Source organism: Ambystoma mexicanum, chromosome 9 (assembly GCF_040938575.1).
Source record: "Ambystoma mexicanum isolate Mex_15411 chromosome 9, UKY_AmexF1_1, whole genome shotgun sequence".
Taxonomy (NCBI): Eukaryota; Metazoa; Chordata; class Amphibia; order Caudata; family Ambystomatidae; genus Ambystoma; species Ambystoma mexicanum.
In genome coordinates, this window is record NC_090931.1 from 526824834 (window position 1) to 526847283 (window position 22450).

Here is a 22450-nt window from a genome sequence, read left to right on the forward strand (position 1 = left end):
TGTGTGGGTTCTGGAGATCATGACCCACGGCTACTGTCTTCCTTTTCGGCAGAGGCCTCACGACAATCCACCAGGGAACCTCTCTTTGAAGTGTCCGGATCCGCTCCTTGCGCAGGAAATTCAAGCCCTGCTGAAGAAAGGCGCCATAGAACTGGTGCCTTTAGCGGAGAGGAACAAGGATGGTATTCCCCTTATTTTTTTAGTTCAAAGAAAGACGGGGGATTGAGACCCATCGGTTTGAACAAACTCCTCAGGAAGGACAAGTTCAAGATGGTGACTCTTTCTCAAGTCCTCCAGGCCCTTCAACTTCAGGACTGGTTGGTGTCTCTCGACCTCAAGGATGCTTACTTCCATGTGCCGATCCATCCCAAGCACAAGAAGTACCTGAGGTTCGCGTTTGGCGACTCGCACTTTCAGTTTCGGGTCCTGCCGTTCGGATTGACCTCTGCCCGAGGGTTTTCACCAAGCTCATGGTGGCGGCGGCATCGCATCTCAGGAAAGGGGGGATTCACGTCTACCCCTACCTGGACGATTGGTTGATCATGGGGAGCTCTCCCGAGCAAGTCCTGGATCATCTGTCCGTCACCTGCCACTCCCTTCACAGGCTGGGCTTCTCCCTCAATTTAAAGAAGTCCCATTTGACACCAACGCAGCGGCTCCAGTACATCGGAGCAGTGCTCGACACGTCCCTGGGGCAGTGTTTTCCTCCTCAGGTGAGGGCTCTTCACATTCAGCAGATGGTGCACAAGTTTCAGTTTGCCCAGGATCTCCCAGCGTCCGAGTTCTTGAGACTGCTCGGCCTCATGGCATCCTGCATTCTTCTGGTGCCAGAGGCTCGTCTGCGGATGAGATCTTTGCAGTGGGCACTCAAGCTCCAGTGGTCTGTCCTCCGGCAGGCTGTCGGACCCTGTTCAGGTGCCGCTCTCGGTGGCCCGGGACCTTCTGTGGTGGGCCGTCGAGGGCAATCTGATGAAGGGGGCCCCATTTTGTCTGCCCTGGTCGGAGGTGACGATCATGACGGACGCATCCCTCACGGGATGGGGAGCTCATGCCAACGAGTTGACAGTCAGCGGTCGTTGGTCTCCGTCGGAGTCCAGACTCCATATCAATCTGTTGGAGCTGAGGGCCGTCGGGCTAGCCCTGAAGGCTTTTCTGCCGACTGTGCGCGGAAAGAGTGTCCTGATTCTAACGGAGAACACGGTGGCTATGCACTACCTCAACAAAAAGGGGGGGGGCAGGGTCACTTCCGCTGTGCAGGGAGGCGATGCAGCTCGAATTCTGGGGCATCCAGCAGGAAGTTTCGATCTCGGCTGTTCATCTGGCCGGAGACGACAACGAGACGGCGGACGCTCTGAGCAGGCAGAGCTCGATCTCTCACGAGTGGGAGCTGGCTCAGGAGATTCTCCTGGAGATCTTCGCCCTTTGGGGGACCTCTCAAGTGGATCTCTTCGCCTCCAGTGTCAACCGGAAGTGTGAAAGGTTTTGCTCGTGGGAATTTCCTCCAAAAGGAGCCTTAGGAGACGCGTTCGTGGTGGAGTGGTCATTCCCACTGCTGTACGCGTTTCCTCCAGTCCCCGTCATCCCGCAAGTGCTGCAGAGAATACGGAGGTTTGGTTCCCGGATGATCCTCATTGCTCCGGCGTGGGCCCGGAGGACGTGGTACCCGGACCTTCTAGACTTGTCCATCTGCCCTCTACGTCGTCTTCCCTACCGAGACGATCTGCTCTCACGGGAGGGGGGGGTCAGGTTCTCCATCCAGAGGTCAGATCCCTCAATCTTCACGCTTGGCTTCTGAAAGGTTGAGGTATAAGGATTGGGACCTCTCTGAAGACGTGATGGAGGTGTGCTCTCGGCCAGGCGGCCGACAACAAAGTCTCTGTACCGTTGCCGTTGGAGAAAGTTCTGCGACTGGTGCAGAGTTCAGAATGTGGATCCTTTTCAATGTGACATTCCCATGGTTCTGTCTTTTTTGCTTTCTTTGGCCCACAGGGGCTTGCAAGTGGGGACCATTAAAGGTTACCTGGCGGTGCTGTCCATATTTAAGCGCTCGTCTGAAGAGTGTTCCTATTTTAAGATTCCTTTAATTTCGCAGTTTTTGAAAGGGCTCACTAATGTGTTCCCTCCGTCACCTTTTTTGGTGCCAGGTTGGGGTTTGAACCTTGTTCTTAAGTTTCTTATGGGTGCTCCGTTTGAGCCTTTACATTCTTGCCCTTTGAGGCTGTTGACTCTGAAAACTGTGTTTTTGGTTGCGGTTATTTCCGCTCGCAGAGTGAGTGAGTTACAGGCACTTTCAGTTAAGCCACCCTTCACTGTGTTTCAGAAGGACAGGATTGTCCTTAGAGTTCGTCCTTCTTTTCTTCCGAAGGTGGTTTCGGAATTTCATTTGAGCCAGAAGGTTGTTCTTCCGGCTTTCTATCCTCCTCCACATCCTGGTAAGGAAGAGGAGAGGCTCCATAGGCTTGATCCTAGGAGAGCGTTGAGCTTTTATATTTCGCGCATGTCCCGGGTCAGAGTAGATGATCAACTTTTCATTGGTTACGCTGGAAAGCGTTTGGGACAAGCTGTGACGAAACAGACTTTGTCTCGTTGGATTATTTTAGCTATCTCCGAGTGTTACCGCTTGGCGGGTAAGGACCCTCCGGCTGGTTTGCGGGCCCATTCTACCAGGGGAGTGGCTGCGTCTACTGCCCTGCAGAGGGAAGTTCCTATTTGTCACATCTGTGATGCAGCCACCTGGGCTTCAGTACATACTTTTGTACGTCACTACTCCCTCGATTCCATCAGAGGGCAAGATCTGGCCTTTGGCAAGGCAGTTCTCTATTCCGCAATTTGATTTGGCATGCTAAATTGGTATTCTAAATTCTTTCCCACCTCCTTGCTTGATACTGCTTTGGGAGTCTTGTCATAGATATGGAATACGTTGGAGGACCCAATCCCCTCGAAGAACAAGTTACTTTCTTACCTGGTAACGTTCTTTCGATGGGATGGTCTGACGACGTATTCCATATCGCTCCCTCCCTGCCTTCCCCGCTGCAGAATTTCTTTTGCAATTGCAGCTTGCGTTCCGCAAAGCCTTGTGTGTCTGACTGGCAGAAAACTGGTGGCACACGTTCTGGGAAAAAAACTATAACTCAGGCTATCGGCGTTGTGCGTCCTACTTATCACATCGGGTGACGTCGGCCGTCGGAGGAGGTCCTCGGGGACGGCGCATCGACGTCATCGACGGAGACGCCAAAGATTTGCAGCACAGCTGCGGACATTACCTGTTATAGATATGGAATACGTTGTCGGACCATCCCATCGAAAGAACGTTACCAGGTAAGAAAGTAACTTGTTCTTTTTTTTTATTTGATTTTATTAAGCATTTTTCAAGAAAACGTTGCCATTACATACAAACATCATGTGAAAAAGGATGGTTCTAAACCGCCTCCCCTCATTCCCCCTTCCCCGCCCTAATAGATCAAACGGATGACGAAAAGCCACTCAAACAAGTATTTCAGGTTTGATCCTCTGGGATTGATTCACGTGCAGCTTTGGAACTGTCATTTATAGGCCTCTAAAAAAGGGGCCCACTCCACTTTCCTGGACAGAGAAATGTTATGCAAGAGGCCAGTAATGTTTTCCATCTCATATAGTTCTTTAGCTTTGCGGGCCCACATTGCTTCCATCGGGAGAGTCTCAGACTTCCAGGTGATGGTAATGCATGCCCTCAACGCCAGCAGGAGGAAGTGTCATGTGCGGTACCCTTTTCAATTGATCGTCCTGTTGTTCCAATCCGAATAGAACCAGCCTTGGATCCTGGTAATGAGAGATCCCTTCCGCCCTTCTAATCCAGCCCAGGACCTCCTTCCAGTAGGTTTGCGATCTCGGGCATGCCCACCACATGTGCCAGAAGTCCGCTTGGGCACCACATAATCTCCAGCACATGGGACTAGTTTGCACAAACATTTTTGAGAGCCTCTTTGGATCGAGTTGCCACCTGTGTAGCAGCTTTAGAACATGAAGTTTCTACTGGGCTGATAAAGTTTTGTGCGCTGATCTACACATACAGGACCATAGAATGTCTGTCATCATAGGGCCCATATCTTTCTGCCATCTTTTTTGGAGACTATCGGTGTTGCTCCCACTTGCTTCCAGTAAAGTCATGTACAGCTTTGAGATGAGACCCCTAGTATAGGTGTAATCGGTCAGCACCTTTTCCATTGGGGTAAGCTCCATCATAAGTTTTTCTCTCCACTTCTCCGCTGTCAGGGACCCTTTGAGCTCCAGGTACTTAAACACATCCAGCGGCCCTATCTACAGACCGGTTTCCAAGTCCTGGAGTGTTATACACCCATTTCGTTTTATTAGCTGGCCTACTTGTTCGAGCCCTGCCGCGCACCATCCCTGCAATCGTAGCGGCTTGCTGATGTTCCGGATCGTGGAAGCCCAAATGCAGTTTATGGGTGAAGGCCAGGTAGTAAGACCTTTTATTTCCCACCTTTTCCACCTCAGCTGCAGGAGGAACCGCATTACAAAGTGTTTGAGCACACTTTCAGGGAAGGATTTCCTTGGGGCCCAAAGCCACTCACCTAATGAAACCGGCCTCATTCTATAGTTCTCGATAGCAACCCATTGTTTTTGCTCCGCAAGTGTGGAACTATGGCCCTGAGTTGCGACGAATGGTAATAGGTATACATGTCTGGGAGACCCACCCCTCTCTCCTCCTTTGGTTGGATCAGCGTGGCATACGATATCCTCTGCCTTTTCCCCTGCCATAGGAACTTGACAATCATTCCCTTTACCTCTGTGAAGTGAGAGCTGGGTATGGAAATTGGAAGCATCTGATACTGGTATAGCAATTTTTGGGAGAGCCACTTCTCCAACGATTAAGCCTGATTGACGGTATTTCCTTATGTTGTTACCCAATTGCTCCATATACAGGGCGTATAGGAGTGGTGAAAGGGGGCCGCCTTGCCTGGTCCCCCTAGACATGGTGATCTCACTTTAGAGTTTATTGTTCACTACCACCCTCCCCTTTGGGCTCCTGTACAGGGCACACTTCCCTTATATGGTTGAAAAGAGTAGCTAGGTGGGGGGCGAGGACGTCTGAAAACTTCTTGTCGAATTCCAGACTGTAGCCATCTTCTCCGGGAGCACCCCCTGGGAGAAGCCTTTTTATGGCCACTTGCACCTCCTCTGCGGTATTGTCTGCTTCCAAGAGGGCTTGCTCTGATTCTCTAAGGTGTGTCAGACTAGCCACTTCTATGTAGTCTGCCATTCCCCTCCCTTCTCTGACCCCTTCTGATGCGTACAGGACTTTAGTATTTAGCAAATTGGCCAGCTATTTCCCCCACCGCCCATACCCTTTTCCCCTCTTCTGTTTGAATCGCTTCGACCCATCTCTCTTCCCTTTGTGCCCAGAGTCTGGCAGCTAATATCTTGTCTGCCTTGTCCCTCTTTTCATAGTATGCCTGTTTTAGGAACTTTAATTTCCTAATTATGTCCCCCGCCCCCAGAGCCCTCAACTCTTCCTGCTTTCCTTTAAGGGCTGATAGATGTTCTTTGCGATACTCGCCCTGAGCATGCAGCCTTTCCTCGAGTTCCACAATCTCGCCCCTTAGTTTGTACTCCCGCAGTTTCCGTTCCCTCTTGCGCCTAGCCCCTTCCCGTATGAGGTGGCCCCTCCATACTGCCTTTCCCGCTTCACATACCGTGCCCTTATCCACTTCCCCATTATTGTTAAATTGGAAGTACTCCTCTATTGCTATGCTTAATTCCTCCACGTAGAGCTTGTGCCTCCATAAGGTCTCATTGCATTTCCACCTGGTCTCTCTTTGGCCCATCCCCTATTGCTCTAGAGTTGCTATGACCATATTGTGATCCGACCAGGCTACTGGACGGATTATACTTGACCCTTGATCTATTCTCTTTATCAATCAACAGATATCCAATCCTTGTGAAGGTTTTGAGTACCTCTGATTTAAATGTATATCCCCTTTTGCCCGGATTACATGACTTGCATAGGTTCACCAAGCCCTCATCCTCGAGAGTTGGCATAAACCGCGTAGCCTCGCTTCCAGCGGGACTCTTACTCCGCTGGTTCGTCTGCTGCCTGTCCATACGGGGGTCTGCCCAGACACTAAAATCCTCCCCACCACTACCAGATCTTCCCCGTTCCCTCTGATAGAGGCCAGTGCAGCCTCATTGAACGGCCCCTGCCCTTGGTTTGGCGTGTAAACTCACACTACGGTGATTCGCGCCGCTTCCCACTTGCCCCGGATTGCCAGGTGCCTGCCTCCCTCTGACGCCTCTATTGTTGGGTTTTCCACCCGTTTACTAAGAGGATTCCCACACCACCTTTCTTTTGTTCCCCGAAGCCCAGTATGTTTGCCCCACCGTTCTCCCCCTCAGCGCTCTTTCCTCCCCCGCCTTGAGCCTGGTCTCTTGTATAAAGAGAACATCTAGTTCAGCTCTTTCAAATTCTCTTACTAGCAGGGATCTCTTGTTGGGCGAATTAAGAACCTTGACATTTAATGTGCCCACCCTTAGCATTGCTCTCCCCGATCTTGCGTTGGACATCTCTATCCCCTCCAGTCCAGTTCCCATTATGGCAGATCAAAGCTCTCACACTTATCCCAAAGTAGCCTGAATTTCCTTACATTCAACACCTCCAGATTGGGCTTACGCAACCGCTTGCTTTCCCCATGCCCCCCCTCCCCAAACATTAACCATAATTAACCCTGTTAACTGAAACACGGTCCATAACCCGGGCACTAGCTCCATGGCTTGAGGCACCCTCCCAAAACTGAGGGCCACCAGGGTTTAACCACCGTCCACCCCTAGGACATCTAACAGTTCTCCTGAGCTCATTTCCCCTTCCATTATCCTATTTTTCCTTTTGCAATTGTGTATTGTGCTTTGTACTGGTCAGTAAGTGCCTCACATGCTACCCTTTTCCATACCTTCTCATGGAAGCTTTGGCAGGGATGCGGGTTCGGCCTGAAGTATTTTCTTCCCATTTAGCCTCCCTGCTCATCTGCCTGTGAGGATGCAAGTTCTTGGGGGCCAACTGGACCCCTGGAGCCCAGATGATCAGTTAGGCTTTTCAGGACTTGTTTGGCTTCTTCAGGCATGGTGATTCTATAGTTCTCCCCTTTGTATTCAAATGTTAAATCAAATGGGTATCCCCACCTGTATCTGATTGCCTGCTCCGTGAGCCACATGGTGAGCGGCTTGCATGCCCTTCTCCTTGCCAAAGTAAAGTTGGACAGGTCCTGAAATATTTTTATTCTCGATCCTTGAAATTCCAAGACCTGTTTCTGTTTTGCCCTTGTGAGAATTTCTGCCTTCTCTTTATAGCTTAGGAATTTGACCACAATTAAGCGGGGTCCTCCTCTGAAGGCTCTGCCCCCCTTGTGTGCTCTTTCAATTGACACCACTTTTCCACCTTCATCTTCAAACATGAGATTTATTATGTCTTGGACTTTTCTTTCTACCTGCAGTGGGGTTTCACCTTCCCTTTCTGACAGGCCAATGGGCGTTATTTCTTCTTCACACAGTTCAATGTCAGTCATTCTAGCATTCAGCTTCATTTCTTTTAAGTCCACATTGGTTTGGTTGGTCTCTAGATTCTTAACCTTACCTTCTGTTCGCTCCACCTTCCCCCTTATTTCAGATATGGATGTCTGATGGAAGCGCTCTGATTTCTGCCATGATCCCAGCAATGTCATCTTTCGTGACGGCCATGGCCATTTCGGTTGGGCCCCGCAACACAGTCCCCTGGAAGTTTTGGTTGTATCGTCTGTATTGTTGGAGTTTCTTAATGGCCTCCTCTGGGCGGCTACCCGCTCTGTGTTTTCCCTCCTCAAGAGCCAGAGTTCCTGAAGTGCTGGTGCAGGTTTTGGGAACTTTTCCCCTTGGTTTCTCCGTTCCCTCCTTATAAGGGCTGCCCTTCAGTGTCCGAGAAAGGGGGTCCTCTTGGTGCTCTTGCCTTGGGTAGATCTTGCGCCTCTAGGGCTCTTATGGCTGAGCACAGTACCCTTTGAGGTGGGTGGCGGTGGGTCGCCTTGTCCCTTTGCCCTTTATCTGGCTTATTGCACTCCTGTCTCTGCTATGCCCCTCTCCTGGTCACCTCTGGCAGGTCCTGCGGAGTCTTCTCTGTGTTGCTCTCCTCTGTTCTCCTTTCTTTCTCTCTCGGGTGGAGGCTGCTTTTTCCCTCTTTTTGTCGCCTCTCTAACCCCGTGCCCACTTTGGGGGTGCTATCAGGACTGGGCCCCCCGGCTCTCGCTTTTCGCCTTGGCCCTCTGTGTAGCCCGGGCTCCTTCCACGTTAGTGCAAAGTCTGTCTTCTTCGTCCCTTCTTGCCTCTTAGCCATTATCTCGCTTTCCTGCCTTCTCACCTCACTATGAGAGCTGGCAGCCTGGATCAAATCTCCCCCACGCAGGCTCACAAGTGCCCATTCACAATGCTCTGTGCTGCCCCTTTTTGATGGACCCCTCCTGAGGCTGCTAGTTCAGGACGGCTCCAGTCAGTGTCTTTATCACAGCCCCAAGGCTGCTGAGATCTGTAATTGCACAGGTGGACCCCCTCGTTTCGTTCTGCAGCCAATATGCACCCTGCGTTATGAGGTCCTCACTGGGGCTTGAACTCACCCCTCCGGGGCCGGTTCTCTGCTTCTCTGGGTCTCTCCCACCTCAACGCATTAACTTTTTGTCACCCAGTGGGCCGGCGAGCCAAAAGTCAACAACCTTACCCAAAGCAGTATATTAAAAAGCGATATTGTGTGACCTTTGACACAATAGCATCACAGGCAGTGATGGCCATGCAGTCCCAAGGATAGCTTTTGGTGTCATGGGCAGTGATCAAAGGTTAGTTGCTTGTGATTTCTTTCAGTGTCTGTGTTAATATTTTTCTGAAATAGTGGGGGCGACCGAGCTTAGCGAGGGAGCTACAAGGTTCTAGGGAGGGTTTGAGGGGGTCCCCCCCCCCCAAGAATTTTTTTTCAAATATTCAAATATGGGGTTGAAATGGTGCATTTTACAGCAGAAAAGGTGACCAAAAAGCCATAAGTGTACAATCAGTTCTAAAGGGGAACATGAAAATTCCATGTCACCAACAGCAGAAAAGAATATTTTACAACACAACACATTTTAATGATCAATGTGTCCACAGTGTAAGACAGCACTGTCACTGATGTAACACATTGTCATGCTGGTTGTACCCAAAATATGCCTCTGTAGCAACATGTCTATGCTGGCTGTTCCCAATTTAGGCCAGCATTGTCCTGTACAAAGCATGATTGATGCTGCCTGAGCATGTGCAGTGTGCCCAATACATATGGCAGCTTATCTCTGTAATACACATTACTTCTGTGGTGATGAAAGAAGCATAATTCAATTCAACAGATAAAATGTGGAAAAGCGATCACCCAAAGGTGAACCTAATTGATGAAACGCAATGTGAGCACAATCTAAAAGTATGCAACCTAGCAGGCCTAGTGCACACTTTACCTTTTCTTTCACCAATAAATCAGGGGGGAGAGCGCGAACGCAGTCCCCCACTACCAGACATAATGCAGTCGTGTATCCCGCATTTGGGAACATAGCAGGGGTCAGCAAATCCGATGTGCAATGGGTAAGTCTCACCCTGGGAGATCTGCCCTTGAGATCACATTCTCCCCTGCCAGCTAAGTATGAGTTGCATGCAAGAGGGCAGGGGTTGGGTCAGTTCTGGGAAGCCCCGCTAAGCGAGGGTGAGAAGGCAGGCCCTGACCCAGTCCCAACCCCCCAATCCCCGGAAGCTCTGAGCGTCTGCAGAGCTGCCTGTCCCGCGTGTAGGGGGAAGCTCCAGCAGGCAGAGCCCAGCAGAAGAGCAGATTGTAGCGCAGTTCCTTTCTCCCATCAGGTGCTGCTCGGCCCGAGATTTGTATAAATAGCAGGATGGCTAGAGCAGGCCGGTTGCAGTCTGCCCACTGGCCTGTCAGCCCCACACGGGCCCATGGCCCTCCTGAGCGTAGCTGCTCAGCGCTGGCCCCATTCACACCATCATAATCATCCTGGACCTCGACGCTCCACCACCCCTGAATCTCAGAGTTCTGCTCAATGACAATGCTGAAGCTTTGACATCTTTGCCGTAACCATATGCCGTGTTGTGTCAGCCGAGCCTGCACAGCGCCAAAGGCAAGTATTCCCTTGTCAGGGCCCAGAGGTCACTGAGTCTTCCAGTGCCATCCACTTGGCACGGCCTACTGTTCCCAGCGTTTTCTACCCACAAATCAGCACCACTGCCAAACAGAACTGCATCATTGGGGCCCATCGCTGCTGCTCTCCGACTTGACCCCAGCCCAGCGCAAAGGCACCCATGCTTCTGGTCTGATGTTGAAAAGCCTGGCTCTGCTGAGATCCGAAAGACAAGAACTAAGGTATTTTGGGAACATAGTACTATTGTTTTTTGTGTTGCAGCTGTATCAGCTCACACCTCTCCTGAAGGGTATAGGCTGCCCTCAGACTGCGCTACCAAAAGAGTGAAAATAAGTTATACCTGTTGGGCTTGCCTGTTTCACTTTTATGATTGGGATCACTGCTGCATGGGTATTAAGCGCGTTATAAATAACCTATCACACCACTCGTATTTTCTCCAGAGCTGCAGCAACTATTCGAAGTGTACTCAAATCCATTTTGTGAACAAACTCAATCCACTAACAAACGAAAACTTTGGTTCCCATTGATTTGGATTTGGATTTTGTTTCCTTTCTATACATTTCTGGAGAGCATTTTTTGAAAGGTTGTTCTTGAGTGTGTAGATTATTTGCTATTGCCCACTTTTGCTGAATGGCAATTTCGACAAAACATTTTTTTGCCGCATTTTTTTTACCAAAAAAAAATAGATGGTAATTTTGGGTAAGGTATATAGAAAGTGTGGGTGCAGGGGTTCTGCCACCGGTTTTTGTGGTAAAAAAAAGCAATAAAATTGACCCAAATGAATGTGGCGAAATTGGCATTCGCCATAAAAAAGGCAGAGAAAGTTTATTGATACGATTATTTATGTGTCCACAGGTCAATCACATCATGGCTGGGATTTGTAAGGGGGCCATGGTGATTGAATCGGGTTTACTGGTGAAAGGATGGTGATCCAGCACAGAGCGGCACCTTTTGTGCCAATGTTTCCAGGTCTCCCCCCAAAAATATTGTGACTGATGATGCTGATAGCAGTCTAGTAGAGTGAGTGTGCGCTCAGAATTCTCATTCGTCTTGTTCTTTTGTGTGTCCCGAATAGAGCACAGAGTAGTTTTGCGCACAGGCACATTTAAAAAAAAAAAAAAAAAATTTTTTTTTTTTTTTTTTAACTCAAGCATTGTCCAACATACGGCCTGGCGGGCCACATAAAATGGCTTGGCGGGCCGCATTGTGGCCCGCGGGCCGTACGTTGGACAACCTTGGGCTAGAGGGAGCATGGGGAGATTTTGTGAGGCTCCCCTTTTTCCTCGCGTGCAGTGGTCTGCCGTGCACCTCCCGCTGCTCACGCGGCTCTGCCTCCTCTACGACGGCTACACTGTCCTCTTTGTCCTCTGCTCCTCATGGTCTGCGCTCCGCCTCAGCCACCTAGCCTCCTACAGCGCTTGCAGCCGCTTGGGGGCTCTGTTCCGCAATGGATCTTGTGCCGGCTCCTTTCCCCCTGACTGTATGCCTTACTTGGTCACGCCTTCCTCCCTTCCTTCCGTCACTTCACTCGGGAGTGCCCGCCGCCTAATTACGATTTCTCCCAAAACTCTGTGGGCAAACTGCAGGGCTCGCACTGTGTGCAGTGGGCTTCAGGGGCTCGACCATGCACAAGGCTTATCTCGCCTTCGCGTCGCACTGGCAAATGGATCCCAGGGAACGGCCTTCTGCCATTTTCGGTGTCTCCCTGTGGGGATAGGCCAATCTCCTTAGAACACTCTACAGTTCCTTATAAGCGTTGGTGTGTGCAGATTCTTCTTCCAACCTGATTCCAGTGCCCAAAACTTCTTTTTTGCCACTATATAGTTCAGGATACGCTCATTTTCATCTTTTCGCTCTCCTCGGGGCTCGGAGTCAAGCTTCAGCCAGCCATTACCTTCTGTGCCCCCGGGCGGGCTCTGTTAAAAATACATTTAACAGTTTGCGAAACAGCAAATAGGCCTGACGGCGAGCATGCAGTTTTAACAGTGCATTTTAGGGGTGAAGACAAGGGAGAACAGACAGGCGATCTTCAGGCACAGTGCTTACAGATCGTGCAAGTGCACAGAGGGTCACCGGGAGGGGGAGGATCAAGTGCATCTGATCGGTTGAGGCTGGGGTAAGTGCAGAGAGAGCCACTCTCTTGGATTAATTTCTAAGTGCATTGAGTGTGGGTGGTGTGTAGTGCCCTGGGGCAAATGCGAGAAAGGACGGGAGGAGATGCCGGGGACCAGTGAGAATCTGAGGTGCACCCAGCAGCCAGTCAGCATGCTGTAAGGAAGAGGGAGAGAGGGAAAAACAAAACTGGGTTAGCAGGGTAGAGGGAGAGAGGAGGAGGAGGAGGAGGAGAAGAGGAAAGTCTTGAGGAGTTTCCGGAGACGGAGGGTGGCATGGAGGATATTCCAGAGCGAGGCACCTGCTGAGGATAAGGATCTCCCTCCAAATCTCTGCTTGGAGAACCGGCTCACTTGCAAAAGGTTGGAGGTAGATGAGTGGAGGGCTTGTGAGGGACAGTATTTAGTAGGCAGTGTTGCAGTTAGGTAGGTCCCATGCCCCGGAAAGCCTTGTGAACAATGCAAAGAGCTTTGAATTTGATTCTTGCAGCCACAGGGAGCCAGTGAAGGGATTTCAGCGCCAGAGTGATGTGGTCCTAGGGCTTGAGGCCAAGTTAAGTCTTGCGGTTCTGTTCTGGATCAGTTGCAGGGGGGGGCGCAGGGCAGAAGAAGGGAGGTTGAGGAAGAGGCTGTTGCAATAGTCCAGCCTGGAGAGAACCAGGGCTCTGGAGACAGTGAGCATCTGGGGGAATGTGAGAAAAGGTAGAGTACCCCTGAGGAGCTGAAGTTGATAGGCTTTTAAGATATGTTTGAAATGTGGGAGGAGAAGGAGAGAGTGGAGTCAAAGCTGACCCCAAGGTTTCTTACTTCGCAGGTGGGTGCGGGTGCAGGGCCACAGGAGACCAGCCAGAGCGAAAGTGGGAAAGCGGGAGCAGGTTCCCAATGCGAATGATCTCAGTCTTAGTGGCATTGAGGCAGAGGTTGTTTGCAGCACACCAAGACTGAATAGCGGACAATGAGCTATGACCAAAGACGGGGTTATTGAGGGTAGCCTGAAAGATATTTGCATGTCATCCGCATAGCACTGGAAGTTAGGGATGAAAGTGGCAATCACACGTGCCACGGCAGCCATATAGTCATTGAAGAACCAGGGGGATAGGTTTGATCCATGGGAAACGCCACATGTTGAGAGAGTGATAGTCGAGTGAAAGGCTCCGAGTTCCACCTGTAATGTGCGAACGGAGCAGAAGGAGGTTAACCATGCCAGAGCCTGACTTGTGATTCCCAGGGTGTCACGGAGACATGCTATCGGGATTTGTGGTTAACCGTGTCTAAGGCAGAGGAGAGGTCAAGGAGAATGAGGAGAGAGAGGGGGTGTTAGTGTCAAGATTTGAGCGTAGGTCTTCACAGGTATTCAGAAGAGCAGTTTCCGTGCCTCTGGATGCTCTAAAGCCAGATTGATGGTCGTGGAAAGAACCAATGTACTCCGTGTAGAGGGTCAGCTGAGAGATAGACAGTTTCTCCAGGAGTTTGCCCAAGAAAGGAGTGATGGATATAGGGTGGTAATTTGCCGGAATGGAGGGGTCGGCAGAGGTTTTTTTTAGCAGAGGGTGTACAAGGGACTGCTTCAGGGCAGTTGAGAAAGCTCCGGTGGAAAAGGAGAGATTGCAGAGATCATCCAAGGCTGGGGCAAGGGTGTCTATAGTGTTTTTAATGGTTTTGGAGGGGCCGGGGTCTTCCTGTTTTGATGAAGCCTTCATGGATCGGACTTGTTTAGTGACCTCATCCGGTGTGACCGGCAAAAGAGAAGGGAGGGTAAGAGGAGGGGGGGGGCAAGGGGATGCTCAGGTGTAGGTGTGTGCTGTGGTGTGGAAGAGCATGTTGCAAAGTCTTAAATGCACTTCAAAATAATTGCGTACATGCAGGTTCATGGACATTTCTTAAACTGCCATTAGAATAATGGTATGGCTTTAAATATGGTTTGATTGCAGCGTATTGTGGTATGCAAATCTACCAGTTAATGTTTTACTGCTACAATCCCTCACTTTTTACAGCCCCCTGTTAACTAGTATTGGAGGCTAGCACAGGAACCAGGATGGGGCACAGGATGGCGTGGGGGGGCACATGTGAACACTCCTTGAGGTTGAAGAACAAATCAGCAACTTTCAGAAACCAAGTAGAGCGTCTTGGCAGTACTCTACAGCAAAGAAAATGTGTTGTTTGCTTGCTAAAGGATAGAAAACTCCAGTAGCAGGAAACTGACCCTTCTTTTCCTTTCCTTGCTCAGCTTCTGAGGGCTTTTCAATATGTGCTTATTGTTCTAGCCACCAGCATCCCTATGCATCTTGTTTAACTGATAACAGCGAATTGCAGAAGCGAGATCCCTCGTTCCAGAAGAAGGCACTCAATCTGTTGCACCTCTGAGCATTACTGCTACTAACTTAAAAAGCAAATATATGTGATTTTCTTTAACGGGTCTCCATAAGCAACGTCAGGAAGAATTAATTTTGTCTATGCTGTGCTGCGGAACGGTGGGCAAAACTATAGGCTGTATTATGTGCCCTGTCATTTCACTTCCTACGTCATGGTTACATCAGGGCACTGCTAAGATTTTACTCCCTACTTGAAATCAAATGATTTTTCAGGGAGTAAACAAGTAATTAGCTTTGCCAATATGGATACATTTTGCTTATTAAAATATTTTCTTTCCCCTCACAGTTCTTCTTGAGATTGGGCAGTAATACTATTGAAGATCTTTCCTATGCCACTGCTCTTCTGGACACTGATTCTAAAATATAAATGGATCATTGTGGGTAGAAGCGGGGACAATCCTCCTATATGCTCGTTGTTACCCTTTTTTGTTGGGCTCATTTTCATGTTTTTAAAGGAGTAAACATGGGTGGTGCGTATGCCTCTTGGCTATACAGCCGATTTTGAGTAAGTGTTGTCAAAGCTCTGTTCACCGGACAAAGTAATGTGGAAGCAGAGGCCCAAGAATGTTGATCATCAGTGAATCTGATGCAGTATCATCATGAGAGACATGTTCTACTGGCCATTGCATTACTTCATGAAAGTGGCACATTCATTTTTTTAGGCATGTTTTCTGCCGCATTCCTTTTAGCTGCCATTATTCCATCTGCAAATATTTTATCCTGCCTGAATGTTTTGCCAACTGCATCCGTAATGATAAGCGATATTTGATTTTAGTAATTAACTTTAGCGTTTTTTCCAGTGGCATCAAACAGTTTCTGCATTGTCTCTGAGCTTTGTTGACAAATGAATAACTACATCTAAACCTATTTAAACCGAGCATACAATATTTCTGTGCATATACGTATTATTATTTTCTGCACAGGAGTACTTTTGTTAGGTAATGTGGCACATCTTGAAGTCTTGGACTGGTTGATGAGCACTCTTCATAGCCACTTATAAAATATTTGTTTTTTTACCCTGTATCTTTGGAAAAAGTGTGTGAGATGCACCTTTTACACTCATTTTCAAAGAATTCAGTGGTTGGGAAATGGAAATTCCTCTCAACACCCTTCAGAGATGATAGTTCACTAAATACGCATGCTCACAAAGTGGCTTAGCTTGTTAGTCAGTTGCGCACATGGAAAATAATGTGTGCACGAAAGCCAAACCTTTGTGCACTTCCTCGCTGCTGCCGCAGGGTACCTACCGCTGCCGCTACCAGAAGCAGTTTTCCTGATGTTGGGCCCCTTGAAAGCCACACTGCTCCCAGCGGGACCGTGAGTCTGCCCGGCCCCGCGGGCACTTCCTCCAACAGCATCTCCTGCCGGGGCTCTGTGCACAGTACAAACAGCTCCTTTCACCTCCTCCGTGCTGCCCACTGCCTGGGGGTTGCCGCTCACAGCCCTGTTGCAGGTTCCAGGGGTCCGAGTGCTGCAACTTTGTAGGGGCTTGGCTCTTGATCATGCTCCTTGCTCCATCCTCCGTGGCTGCGTCGGCAATCACACTCCAGCGCTGTCTTGGTCCCTCCCACTGCCGCAGCCAGGCACTCCCGACGGGCAGCTCAACAGGGCTCCGGCTCTCGCTTCCCTGAGGCCTCACCAGGCCTTTCAGCAAAATGGTGCCTCTGCACCACGACGGACGGCCTTTGCTGTTCCCTCCTCACTCTCTGCTCTCTGAGCGTGACATTGGTTTTCACTACCGCTGAGAGGGCTAAAAATGCAAATTCCTCATCAATTTGATCACTGAAATTCAGATATTTATCAGGATTTCATGTGGGCAGCCTAAGAGGTTAGACTCGGCATGTTTGCATAGACCAGTTGTTGCCGCCCCCCATGCCGTCACGGGTGTTTAAGCCTATTCTGGTTATAGATGATCATTCTTTTCAGTGAACCTATGAGCAGGTTTTTTAAAAAGCCATCACTAGAGGAGATCAGAGGAATGCTTGGGGTGTCAGACCTGGCAGTGAGTGGCAGCAAATGAACCACCCCTTCAGAGGGAAGTGTCTCATCTATGTGACCTCAATAAATTGAAATCAAGTAACAGGCATGGAGTTCATAAGAGATGAGAATGGCAGGAAAAGGAGGTGTTATTTGGTAGAAGTTTCCTTCAAGCTTTAGGTTGTCTGTTTAATATCTTTTGAAACGGCTTTGTATGGAAATGGCACATCCTCAGGAAAGTACTGTGTGCATGGTGTTGGATTCCACAAACAAATAAAACAAATGATTCTTCATTAGACTGTAGCACTTTAGTCCCTCCCTCTCTCCCTCAGAGTTGACCATATCTTTTGGGTTTTAAGTGCCTGTTCGTCTTTCTTGGAGGTGGTGCATTTTTGGTCCGTATGTTGTACATCTGCTTCTCATCCTGCATATCAGATGTCTGCCTCTTGTCCTTGATGTTTTTAATATCAACTCAAAGTCAGACTCTAGAACCCCAGGGTTCTCCGAACCTTTATTCCAGAACAGCTAAATCAGAGTTTTAGGGTCTGCCTTCCTTAACCAGGCCAATAGTCTCGCTCTAGAAGTGTCTATCCAGAGTCTGCCCCCTCCCCCCCCTCCTTGTCCCAGCTAACTCCCAATCCCACTTTTTTTGGTACCCTTTCTGCCCTACCCATCTGTGGTAGTCCCTATTTCTGTCTGCTTGGACGATTTGCCTCACCTCTAGCGGACCCATAACTCCCTTCTTATTGACACTTATCCACTTCCTTTCCTGTGCCTTCTCTCCGCCTTTCTCTTTTTTAATACTTGGTTCTCCATCAGGGTTTCTTTCTAGGGTCACTTGCCTTACTAGCTCTGCATGTCACCTACTTTCTTTCAGGGTCACCAGCTCTCTTCTTTCCCCTTTCTCCGGTAGAATGGTACTCAGCCCCTCTCCTTTTTGTACCGCCTCAATTCTTCCTTTCCCTCCTGTGGTTCTTATTGTCGCCACCGCTTCTTCCTTTTCTCCACCTGATCTCCTGTTCTTCTTTACATTTCCTTCCTGCTCCCTGTGTCTCCTCTCCTCCTAGTTTTTCTCCTCCATTATGCCTCCTTTCTGCACCTCCATTCTATGTCTGTCCTTCCCTCCTCACCACTCTTCTATTCAATACTGTGTTCATTCCAATCTTTGTCCTCCTTGCCAGTGTACAATGCATTCTCTCTCCTGCACACTTCAACTCCTGACTTCCACGTTTGCCAAATACTCCTGGTGCTTTTTATAGGGCATGTTTACCCACCGATTTCCCCTGATTGCATAATTGCCCAGAGCCGTGCTTCTGGAGAAGCCGAGAATTCCAATTGGCCTTACTGTGTTTGAATTCTACTTTTGATAGGTGTATAGAATTCCATTCAGTGGACTGAGCATTAATTAAGTCTAGCAGCCATATTAATGTTCACTTATTGCTGTTTCTGAGCAGTATTGCTGGTTCTAGGTATGCTCTCTGCATTTCTGAGCTACATCTTTCCTGCGAGAACCCACCTCTGCATATTCGCACGGTTTCAGTTCCCAGATCAGAGGTTTTGGCAGCCATGTACATGGACCACTTCTCTGCTTGACCCATTTTCTGATAGTCAAAGGCTCCTCCTGCCAAGGCCAGTGATTTCAGCACCATCCTAACAGTGATCCCTTTTGCCTCCATGATCACAAAGCATATTTTTCTTCTCCAGGAAGTCTTTTGTCACCATGGCTTTTCTGTATTCTTGCATTGATTTTCTTAAAGGGGTGGGGGGGCATTTGTTCATATGCAGGAGACAGTGGGCCTCATTACAAATCGCCCGGTATGGAAACAACGGTGGCGGTAAACCCGCCGCCACCGTTGTTTCCATGCCGGGCGATCACAACTCCTGCAGGCGGGAGGTGATGTTCCCGCCAGGTCTGACCTGGCGGGTTTAACACCGCCCGCCTGCAGGCGGACGAGGAAACACCGGCAGCATTACGAGATGCTGCCGGTGTTTCCATGATCCCCATTCCCATTGAGTCCCATAGGACTCAATGGGAATGGGGATTAACACCATTCCGCCTCTGTGATTCCCGGAAAACCGGGGTTGTAATGCCCAGGTAATTCCGGGAATCACGGAGGCGGAATGGTAATACGAGTCCGGCGGTAACCAGGCTGTTTTACCGCCGCGGTTACCGGCGGACTCGAAATGAGGCCCAGCCTCTTTGGTAGTATTCAGGCAGAAAAGAAGTGCTTTGATCACAGCACCAAAATGAATTTGATGCTCATTCCAAAAGTGCTTAGTGCTTAGGTAATTGGCAAGTTTTATTGGTGACCCTTTATGATAACCCGTGTTTCGGCAAGGTGCCTTTCTCAAATCAGGGCATATCCTGCGGTGTCACTCTTTAGCGTTAATGTTATCATAAAGGGCCACCAATAAAACTTACCAATTACCTAACCACTAAGTACTTTTGGAATCAGCATCAAATTCATTTTGGCGCAGTAATAAGGTGTGATCAAAGCACTTCTTTTCTACTTTTGACAAACAGAGTAGGGGAACTCAGTCTCCGTTCTCTTTGACACCCCAATGCGACAGCGCAAATTTGCAGCAGAGGGGTCGCAGAGGTCATTATAGTGATATAATTGAAAAAATTCCCTTAACATTTTTATTTTTTTAGTATTCAGGCAGCCTTCCTTTTCCTGGAAGGCGAAAGACCCTAGACTTTCAGACCACTGATGGTCCAGTGTTTCAAAAGGGGGCCTATTGATGTGAAGCCTTGGACCCACAGTTCTTAATGCTGATAACAGGAACTGAAGCGTTGAGACAGCATTGTATAGCAGGCTATGGGTGGACTGCGGAACCTGAAGACTGCACAATGTACCCCCTCTTGGCTTACATCATGTAGTGATTGGTGATCACCGGCACCCAATGCTTTCTCAGTTGCATCTGCCGGCCCACAACATGGGACTTCTTCACACTATGGCCCTCATTACGACCCTGGCGGAAATCGGAAAACGATGGCGGAAATGCAATACCGCCATCGAATAGCGCTCGGTGCGACTATGACCCGTCACCGCAAAGTACAAAGCCATTAGCGACACCGTAGTGAACGCCAACGCTAACTGCACCAAGTACGCGCGCGCCATGCCAAACCGTAAATACCACCATGGCGCAAGGGTACGCGAATTCCGACCCTAGCGGACATGTACCTAACGCCATCAAGCATGGTGGAAAGCACCATTCCGCCATGGTGAGAAGTACGGCATCGCGAATCAACCGTAAACGGCCCCACTGAGTGCCTGTACACCGCTCCCTGCCCACAAAGTACAACTCCCCGTAGGTGCAATGAAGTCACAATGCAACCAGTGAAATGTACAAGTCACCCATGCATGCCAACGAACAAAAGAATCACAAGAGGGGCCAATGGGAGCTGCAGGGCACAGATGGCACGAATACAGAAGCCATTCCAATGGACATGACCACAGTCCCCCCCCCAGAAACGCACGCAAAAACAGGCACCTGTGACCAGCAATATTCCGAAAATCACAACATTCCACCAGTCCACCTGGCTGACCGGCATCTGTTACACAAAACCCAATCCCCCGCCCCTGAGCATGACAACATTCAAACAGTCATATTGGCAGCCCCCATCCCTGACCTCACTGGGCTCCGTAGGCAAACGCGCCCAGCACAGTACCACGCGACTATACTCCGAAGCTGGAACCCAATGCAGATCTCCTCACAATACATCGCTCCCCAAATAGGAATATGCCACATCACTCGCAAAGAAGAACGCTACACGGCCCATATCAGAATAGAAATTTAATGCACAACAAAATCACCAAGCCCATACAGCCATTAGTCCATGAACTCCAAAACACATATCACCATTGTGGGCTGCATCCGCAAGGAATGACCAGCTACTACTTGTGTGACGCCCTGTTCCATCATGGTACACAGAGCCACATTCACGTACGAAAAGGCAACATGGAAGCGCACAGAACCGCAGGGCCGTCCCAATGGGGAGGCACTAGTCCAGCTGAAAGGCCGAAATGTTGCTCCGAGCCACTAGTACTGCGTAAGGGCATGTGGCCCATTGGCGATCGTCCCATAAGATCGTAATGCTGCTCCACTGATTAACACGAAGCAGCAGGTGTCGGGAGTAAACGCCATCTGCAGGAGTGGCATACAGATGGCAGTGGCAAAAGGGGAGGAGATACCTGTCAACCAAAAGAAAAGAAAAAGAACAGAATGGCCATCAGAACTACATTCGAACAACTCACTTCAATGATCACACTAAATCCACAGTCATATGCATGCTAGCCCACTCGAAAGGATCATCACCACCCCAAAACCACTTGCGACTCATAACGATCTATATCGAGGTGTAAACACCATCACAAACGAGTGTACCTGTGCATGCGTCTGTCAAAACAGATTCCATCAGATGGGAATGTTAACGTGCATGGACACAAGTGTCTGAAGGCGCGTCGAGACAGGGAGGGCTCAACAAGGCCAGATGGACGATGGTCCCACTATGGCAGCCCTGCATCACATAGCGCAGGGGAGGCGGATAGATTCCAAGAAGCCCTGTACATGGCAAACCCTGTATCAAATCACCTGCCCATGCATCCATTCATCATTCCCTCATCCTGTTATAAAAACGCCTGAATATTTACTCACAAAACATTCGAAATTTCCATTGAGTCTGTGCGTTATGCAGCCTGCAAAATCCACAGTGCCCCAGCCCGTAATTCCAGTGTTGTGAAGTAACATGTATTTGGGAACGTCCGGCCTCATCGCCCACGTCACTATTGCGCATCCCAAACTATTCATATCAATCATTGCTTCCTCGCCATGGCCCCTGTCTCAAGGACATTGAACAATAGAACGTTATATTTGCAGTCAGACCTGTGGGCATCTCCTCGCCGCTAGCTGAAAACCGAAAGCGCCACCCTTCGAATTCCTCATTTGCAACATCACGTCGAAAAGGCATCTGTGGCCGTTTGAAATCACAAATTAATCCATCTAGTGCGGCTGTGTGTGAAAATGGCAACTGCCATCACCCACTAATGGGACGCCCCGCCCGTCGTTGCAACTTGGTACAGTGATGCATGAGGGCCCACCGTTACTCGAGTACTACGTTCCACTGACCCATCACAAGTCTGTTCGCGACTGCAAAGATTGTATGTGAAACAATGGGACCATAGCCGAATGTACATATTAACAAATGTTACACGGCCATCGGGTACAAATACATGATTGCAATAGCAAGATGCCATTCCTCGAATTGCAGCGTCGTGTGCGGGACGTGCTCGGCCAAAGGGGAGAGCAGCTTGCACAGGTGGAATGAATCACCACAGGTGGAGGCCATACAGCCTGAAAACACATAAATTGCACACCCAGTCTCCTCCCACAACCACACCCACTCCGAAATGCTAGCGGCAGGACTCGCGATGTTGGCCCTGGGGGACCTGATAGCACTGCAAGTACTCCAACTCCAAGAAGAAGACGAACACCAACTACAACCGGCCGCACGGAGGAGATGCAGGAGGAGGAGGAGGCCAAGGCAGGGCCAGCAAGGGCCGCCAGCACAGCCACTACCACCACGCAGGCAGCCCGCAATCCCACGCCTCCGAGCACATCCGTTCAACCTCACTGATGAGCAGATCCACACCCTCTACCGTTTGAACCGGGACACCATAGCCGCCATTGTGGACATGACACAGGCTGACCTTATCAGCATGATAGATAGCCCAACCGCCATCCCACCCCTACTGAAGGTGGTGTCTGTACTACACTTCCTGGCCACAGGCACCTACCAGCACACAGT

At 49.6% G+C, this 22450-nt stretch overlaps 1 protein-coding gene and 1 non-coding gene across 5 annotated transcripts in view; one reads left to right on the forward strand and one right to left on the reverse strand.

The window, feature by feature from the left end:
• The window catches only part of BCAS3 (BCAS3 microtubule associated cell migration factor), a 3943855-nt gene that overhangs the window by 1620599 nt on the left and 2300806 nt on the right, over positions 1 to 22450 (forward strand). The window lies entirely within an intron of this gene.
• LOC138490624 (U1 spliceosomal RNA) lies at positions 9514 to 9675 on the reverse strand. The gene has a single exon (XR_011275561.1). It is a non-coding gene; the product is annotated as a U1 spliceosomal RNA (small nuclear RNA).